Source organism: Ochotona princeps, chromosome 5, assembly GCF_030435755.1.
Source record: "Ochotona princeps isolate mOchPri1 chromosome 5, mOchPri1.hap1, whole genome shotgun sequence".
Classification (NCBI taxonomy): Eukaryota; Metazoa; Chordata; class Mammalia; order Lagomorpha; family Ochotonidae; genus Ochotona; species Ochotona princeps.
The window spans coordinates 14647605-14656202 of NC_080836.1; the positions used below are offsets into that span (position 1 = coordinate 14647605).

Here is an 8598-nt window from a genome sequence, read left to right on the forward strand (position 1 = left end):
GGGGCAAATTTACAGAGAAAGAGAGCTAGATCTTCCATCTGCTGGTTCACTCTTCAAATGACTGGAAGTTTTAGAGCTAGGGCTGACCAAATGCTAGGATCCTCCTCTGAATCTCCTACTTGGGTGCAGGGGCCCAATGACTTGAGCCATCCTCGGCTGTTTCCCAGGCCGTAAGCAGATCAGAAGTAAAATAGCTGGGACATGAACCAGTGCCCTTATGTGATGCTGGCACTACAGGCCAGGAATAAGCATGCAAACCCAGTGCACTAGCCATTGTTTAGAAACATTTATTTATTTGTTAAGGTTTTAAAACAATTTCAGCAAATTGTTGAGGATCCCAAATTGGACAGGCTGATATACACATATAGTATGAGTTGATATTAAAAACACATTTGTTGTCTTACATTTTTATCATGATGCAAGTATTAGAGTGCACCTGGATGGTACAACTTAGCCTAGGCCCTATGGTCAAGCCTATTGCTCCTAGACTATAATATTGTGCAGCATTTTCCTGTATTTAATAATACTGAAATACCTATAACACAATGATGGCTATTCATGCAAGTAACATGCCTAACAGATCCAGTAAGATCCAGAGTAATGATATGTCTGTAGAAGGCACTTAGATGAACAGACCTGGTAGGAGTAAGATGGCAAGTGATGAATGAGTGTGAGGGCCTATGGCATTAATGTCACCTTAAGTGTTAATTAAGTTTTCATGTTCTAAAGACTATCATCAAAGGTTCTACTAAATTTACTTCATTTTGTTCTTTCTTCAATAATAAATTAGCACTTTTGTTTTATAAAACTTGACCTGTCTAAAGCTACAAAGTTTTATTCACTTAACCTATATGTTTTAAAGTCAGTACAGGAGACAGAGGGGGGAAAAAGAGAGCGATAAGAGAATAAAGACCTACCATCTGCTGATTCAATCCCTAAATGATCCCCGAGAGCTGGGGTAGGCCAGGCTAAACCAGAAGTTCAGAATTCAATCTGGGTGTCCTATGTCAGGGACAGAACCCAGTCACTTAAGTCTGTTGCTTCCAACTATGCTTGTTAACAGGAGGCTGGGATCAAGAACAGACTTACCACCCAGTCACAGGTACTCTGATAAGGAAATGAGCTCCTGAACCACTACTATGTCAAACATCTACTGCTTTTGAAAATTACTGTTAATTTTTTGTGATAAAATTTGTAAGCTGTACATTTTTTCTTTTTGCCTCATCCTATGTAATCATTTTCATACTGCAAGTTATTATTCATAACTTCCTTACTTTTATTAAAATGGGAGACATAAATAGACACATTCACTTAGACCTAGGTAAAGTCCGACTGACCAATATTTTCTAGCCTGATGTCTCTCCCATAATAATTATGTCTCCTTTTGGATGCTTCCTCAAAAACTTCTCTGAGGCCACTTAAGAGTTAACTTTTGTTAATAAGTATGGGTTGACTAAACCCTAAATTAATAATAAGCAATAAGGTCAATATACAAACAAGTAACATAATCATGTATTATAATTTCCAAGCATCATCTTCTATATGTAATTACATGTGTCATATCTTTATATACCAGATGATACAGTAGATTGACATATGCCAGCATCATCACAGACCTGCAAGGAATTGCTGGAGGTAGGATTTAAGACTACTACAATACTATTAGAAAAAGGATAGAGATTGCAATCAGAGAGAGTGGTTGATTACTTGGCCAAAAAGAGGATCCTTTTATCTTTCTGAATATGTACAAATTGGTCTAGTGTCTCTCCATAGGTTTCAGATACAAAAAGCAAGAAAGCAAGCTTAGCTTTATCACAAGGTGCAAAATGTTGTCCCAAAATGTCAAAATCTTGTCTATTTTTTGTGTTTAGCTAAGGCTTTTTTTTTATCATTGTTTATTTTTCTGTGTTGAACTCTTTTGCTCTTTTTGTGCAACATTAAGTCTTTGAGTTTAATGTAACTAAAAATGTTATCTCAAAAATAGTAAGTAAAAAGGTAAATTGAAAAAAGAAATGGTTGACACATTGCTTAGGGTAAAGCCTGCACTGTTTGCCATCCTATGGTCCTGACCGGTTTTAACTGCTTGGGAGAATGTTAAGGTAGTTTCTTATTCTGCCCAGTAAATTCAGATAATTTGTTAGTTTCCCCCCGCCCTTTTTTTTAACTCTAGTAAGATACAATTTCAATACCATGTGAACATGTACTTTTTAATGAAGAATCATCATAGTAATAGAATGTACTTGGTGTGTGTGTGTACATACAAGGCGTGGTATGTGGCTACAGTGCAGGTAGCATGGGGAAGTCCAAGGATGAGCTTCAGTTTACACTTCAGTGTATATATCTCATTTGATCTTGTAAAGCAGTCAGGGCTGAGTAATAAAGATTGGTGATACTCTCAGCAACATAAATATCACTGATATGGTTTTTCTGGAATTTGCAGTTACGTCAACAGTCTTGGCTCCTACAAAAAAAATGATGATAATACATGATAGTGGACTATGAAAAACTCAATCTAGCTAGAGTCTCATTTTCAGCTATTGGGATATTCATGATAAAAGATAGGCAGTCACAGGAACATCATGGGAACCAAAGGCTGCTTGTCATCTATTTTTTTCACAGCAATCCTTCCTCTGTTGACACCTGTGGCTTCAGGAGTCAACACTATGACCGACTGACAGAGGGGAGACAATATACTAGTTTCACATACTTGCCAGCTTGAATCTCGGGTGCTGAGCAAAAGTCCTCTGTGCATTTACTAAAGCTCCATTCAAGATTGACAGCAAGCGGGTGGGGATTGGGAAGGAATTCAGTCTCTGTGTCTGGCCAGTCACTTTGGGAAGAAAACTGATCTAACAGATGCTTGGCTATGTTTCAGGATCACAGATGAGATTTGTGAATGAATTGAATAATCAAAAGCTTGAGAAGTTAGAGTGAAAGAAATTTGAGCTATAGGCTCATATTTGGCTGCTCATATTGTGATTATGTGTGGATAACATGCTAACACAGATTAAAAAAAAAATCATCTCCAAAGGAGGACCTTAACAGAAAAGGTTAAATGAGATAATGTTCCCAGTTGATGTCAGTTAACTCTATCAGTACCGGAGAAATAGCTGCATGACAATAGGAAATTCAGTAGCAGGGGTTGAGATTACATATCACCCCAGCAGCCAGACTCCATTTAGCAAGGCTCATATACTGCATTCCACAAGCATCAGAAAATATTCAAAGAACGTGTCATTTGAAAACCAGCTCATCACATTTGATTCATTCTACTGTTGGGGAGCTGATGACTTATCTTGATGATCAGCACCTATTCCAAGCATGAGTTTTCATTTTCTATTTGTACGACCTCAGTCAGCACCAGTACCTAAGCACTGACATGCATTTTATTTATTACCACAGGAATCTGAATGACACAACACTTTGTAGCAAGGATGGATGGTCATAGGCTTGCAAGTGCTAGATCCACAGAGCTATCAAACACTATGCAGGAGCTGACAGCTTGACAAGGATATGGAAGAGCCAGATGCAAATATGACTGTAAGTGTTTCTCAGACATGCTACTTAGCATAGGTGTGATACCATCCTCCAGGTCTCAATGCACACTCTAAAACATAAGGTGATACTATTTTCTCGAATGCGATTGGATGAGAAAACATACCAAAATGCCTAAGTTGATAACCCGGCTTCACTTGCACAGTCCTGATAATGTACACCAAGGGAAGGGGCAGGAATGTTTAGGTCCCTGTCACCCACTGAGACACTCAGATTGAGTTCGCACATCTTCATTTCAGTTTGTGCCTGCGCTGGCTGGTGCCAGTGTTCAGAGAGAATCAGCAGATGAGAAATAGTTTCGATCTCTGCCTTTTCAGTAAAAAATTTAACGATAACTTAATTTTTAAAGACTGATAGAAAAGCAACAGAATGCTGAGAGTCCTCTGAGGATTAAAAAGCTCTGAAACAGCACTTCTTTGCTTCAGATGAAATAATGAATAAGGTAACATATTGCAGTCAGAAGATACTGTCATTCATCCACTATTTTTTTTTTTTTGTAAGTTTTTATAGGAAAAGAGGCCAACTGGACCCCTGAAGGAGTAGTTCCTAAATTCCACTAAGTAAAATCAGTGAATCCGAATCAAGTGCTGATGGGTTATAGATAATTATTTTGGTAGATGCCCCAAATATTACCCTGTTACAAGAGGAAGCATGCATTCCACCAGCCATTGTGTTGTGTGGAATGTTGGCAACTAATGCCCAGCTTATCCTGGTTTTGAAATTGCCTTCAGCAGATATGGGCCACTTAAGACCCCCTCCTAGTCACAGCCCAAGCATAGCACTAAAGTAGGAGCCTAGCAGCTGATCCCTTTGCCCCCAAGCAGGATGTTCTAATTGTGCCAGCACTGCAATTCACCACTCTCTACCTCATCCTGTTTCCACTTGAGGACACAGGTGTTGAATTTGAGAATGCTTCCCAGTACATTTCTTACCCAAACCTATATTGTGGAGTTTGTTTCCCAACAAAGTATGCCATGCCCTCATGGAGACTAGAAAAAGGATGAAGGATGTGTGGCTTGGGGCATTGAGTTCAGGAATTCTAACTGCCTGGTGTTGCAGAACATTTCTGCTGAACAGATGCTGAGATAAAATTTAGCATGTCTGATATTTATCAGGGATCAACAATTTTCGTTCCAGTGGAATGTCTGAACTGCGTTGGGAGTATCAGTGTTCCACCTTTGATGAAATGCTGTCTTTGTACACTTGCTCGACATTGGATGTAGGCAGCTCCGAAATGGGGTTGACCAGGGCAGAGCTGCTCTGAAGAAATTTAGCAGAAACCTGTGGGATTGCCCTGCTTGCAACACTTGCTGCACAAATCCTTTTTGTGAAGCAGGTTCTAGGGATAGCATTCCCATGTCTTTGACATCAAGCCTTTAAACATCAATTTTCTTTTTAACTTAAACAGGTACCTCATCTTTCAAATTTTGGTTCTTTTTTTTTAAGTTGTTAATAGTACATATCGCTTTCTTGCTCTTTTGAAAATTACCTTCTTTGGGACCCTTGTTCCTTTTTAAAGATTTTATGTATTCACTTCAGAGAGAGGTGTGAGAAGTGAGAGCGGTGGGAGGAGAAATCTTCCATCCCCATATCTTCACTCCACAGATGGACATATGGCTAGTGCTGGGCCAGGCAAAAGTTCACTCTTTCTATGTGAGTGTTGTGTGTGTGTGTGAAGGGAGAGAGAGAGAGGAGTTCAAGCATACAAGTGGAATTGCTTCATGGAGAAAAAGGAGAATCAATATCTAAATTAGTTGCTTGTAAAGTTATCCGAGCTCTACAAATATTTTAAAGTTTTAAAACCAAATAAATTCAATATTTGTGATTATCAGTGACAATAAGGCTGTTGTTTGAACACACACACCTGTGTATACGATCAATGGACAACAAAGACTCCAAACAATTCAACACTTGTACTAGTCATTTTGAATATGTCTAGTGCATATAGACTGATAAAAGAAAGCATCTGATTACCATTTTCTTAATTATCTAGTGTAGTTACACCCCTATATCCAATAACTCCACACTAATTCATTCTCTATTAGAAATTATACGTGTGGTTCTGAAGAAAATGATCATGTTTTACCTGAAGACATATTTGTTTTTACACAGAGTCAAGAACAACTTATTTTGGATGCTTGGATTTAATACAAAGAGGTTCAATGTCAAGTAGGTATTTCTCAATAAATACTTAGATGTAAGAGGGAATTTTTATTTCCTACGTTGCCTAATTAACATTCAACCATTTCTCAGGGTGGTGTGAAATGTAATGTTCTATTTTAGGAAAATTTATAGCTATAACAACACATATAAACATGCTCTGGAAACATCTGGCTATTGATCTTCATTTTCCAAAGAAGCAGATGTTTGATTTTATCATAATGCTCCTCAAGATCAAGGTTTTAATGTGCAGACACAAATGTGACCGATATAGTTTTATGAAAGAAAAATTTGAAACATTGAAATGTGTAGTTAATTGATTATGATCTTTATTGTGTTAAAAACTGTTTTGATATTAATTAAATATATCCTTAATTAGAAACTATATATATATATACATATATATATATATATATATATGTCAACTTACAACTAACTTAATGTCTATTTTTACATCTATAGTTCAGAGATTTCTGGAGACATTCCTCTTACCATTGATAAAAAATATAGAGAAATAATGAAACTCTTATGTGTCCAATAATGATTCTGGAACAATAGATATCTACAGGGAATAGATCTGGTACAAAAAACCAGTTATAAAATAAAGCAAAGGGGCCCAGCGCTGTGGCCTAGCAGCTAAAGTCCTTGCCTGGAACGCCTTGGGATCCCATATGGCCACCAGTTCTAATCCAGGCAGCTCCACTTCCCATCCAGCTCCCTGCTTGTGGCCTGGGAAAGCAGTTGAGGATGGCCCAATGCATTGGGACCCTGCACCCACGTGGGAGACCTGGAAGAGGTTCCTGGTTCCTGGCTTCGGATCAGTGCAGCTCCAGCCGCTGCAGCTCACTTGGGGAGTGAATCATCAGATGGAAGATCTTCCTCTCTGTCTCTCCTCCTCTCTGTATATCTGACTTTGCAATAAAAATAAATAAATCTTTAAAAAAATAAAATAAAGCAAAGCAATACATTTCTTATATAAAAAGGAGAAAACCTTCGAAACACATTACAAAATGTTGACTCATTTTGATGAGGTTTGGCATTTACCACATTTGTAACTCATTCACACATGTTTTTATGCAACAAATATCATTACTTGGTTGAAAGAGAAAGAAGGATGAATTGATTCAGACATAATGCATTGGAATGCCAGAATGTAACATCTGGGTGAAAGACATGCTTTTTCTTTTCTTCTCTCTTTTTTTAAAGATTTATTTATTTTTATTGCAAAATCAGATATGCAGAGAGGAGGAGAGACAGAAAGGAATATTTTCTGTCTGATGATTCACTCCCCAAGTGCCTGCAACGGCCGGAGCTGCACTGATCCAAAGCCGGGAGCCTGGAACTTCCTCCGGGTCTCCCACGCGGGTGCAGGGTCCCAAAGCTTTAGGCCATCCTCGACTGCTTTCCCAGGCCATAAGCAGGGAGCTGGATGGGAAGTGGAGCTGCCGGGATTAGAACTGGTGTCCATATGGGATCCCGGGCGTGTTCAAGGCGAGGACACTGGGTCCAAAATGCTTTTTCAAAATCACAAGAAAAGGAGCTATCTTCAATAAAACTTTACAACACAACAGCAGGTAATTACTTTCTAAGAAAACAAATAAGGGGACAAATGATTTCAGGAAATCTTTTTCACCAAGATGGAGCCAAAGGTGAAGAAGGACGCTCCTTCCCCTCCCGCAACCAAAGCCAAAGTGAAGGCTCTGATGGCTGAGAAGGGAGTGGTGCTGAAAGGTGGCCACAGCCTCAAGAAGATCTGCACGTCACCCTCCTTCCAGCAGCCCATGATGTCGTTCTTGCGGTGAAAGCCCAAATACCCTCTGAAGAGCGCCCCCAGGAGAAACAAGCTCGACCACTTTGGGAATCCAGCTTCCCTGACCGCAGAGTCTGCTATGAAGAAGTTAGAAGACAACTACACATTCATGTTTCATTGTGGATGTCAAGGCCAACAAGTACCAAATCAAACCAGCCATGAAGAAGCTCTATGACATTGATGTGGCCCAAGTCAATACCCTGATCAGACCTGATGGAGAAAAGGAGGCAGATGAGTGGTTCACATTTGATTATGATGCTCTGGATGTCGCCAGTAAAACTGGGATCATCTAAATTGCATCCAGCTTTCTAATTCTAAATATATGATTTTTACTATAAAAAGAAGCATAAACTATTTCAGAAAGAAAAAAGAATGGTGTTGAATGTACTTTAAGGTGGTGGAATTAGATGATGAGTAAAATACATTATTTACATATATGACTTAAAATGGGTCAACCTGGGTGGAAAAGAAGCCTACGTTACAATGCAGTAAAGCGTGAATGAAGGACAGATAAAGAGAGAGCAGGAAAACCACAGAAATGAATACACCTGCTGCAGTAGAATGGTGGATGGCGAGCAGAGACCTGAGGCCAGCACCAATGCATTGAGTAAATAAAGAGGATGACTGGAGCTGGTTGGATGATGGTAATAGAGATGAGTTTTAGGCCATATCCTGCACCCTGATTGTTAATGGCCATAAAATATTTTATATGAATGTATTATGTTGAATATTCCTCAACATCTTGCATGGCAGGCTCTTTAATTATCTATTTTTCAGAGAAAATTGGTATTTTTCTATGAATGAAATATCTGAAAAATGATAGAGGTAGGATCAATGCGAATGCTGGAGTGTACATCATCCATTCAGCAAACACTCAAGTGAAATGAATCTAAGAGACAAAATTGGTCTCCATTTGTTTAAGGGGATTCAGTGGTGGCAGCGATTTGCAAAGATTACAAGCACTAATGTGTTTTGATTTGAACATAAGTCCTATTGATATGCAAGAAACAGGTAGAGGAATTAGCTAGGAATAAGTTAGCTGAAAGATGTTTGTATTATTTTGTGTCTCTATT

General features: G+C 38.8%; 1 pseudogene; it reads left to right on the top strand.

The window, feature by feature from the left end:
- The first annotated feature begins 7352 nt into the window (after positions 1–7352).
- On the top strand, positions 7353–7818 carry LOC105942070 (large ribosomal subunit protein uL23-like; annotated as a pseudogene).
- The last annotated feature ends 780 nt before the right edge of the window (positions 7819–8598 follow it).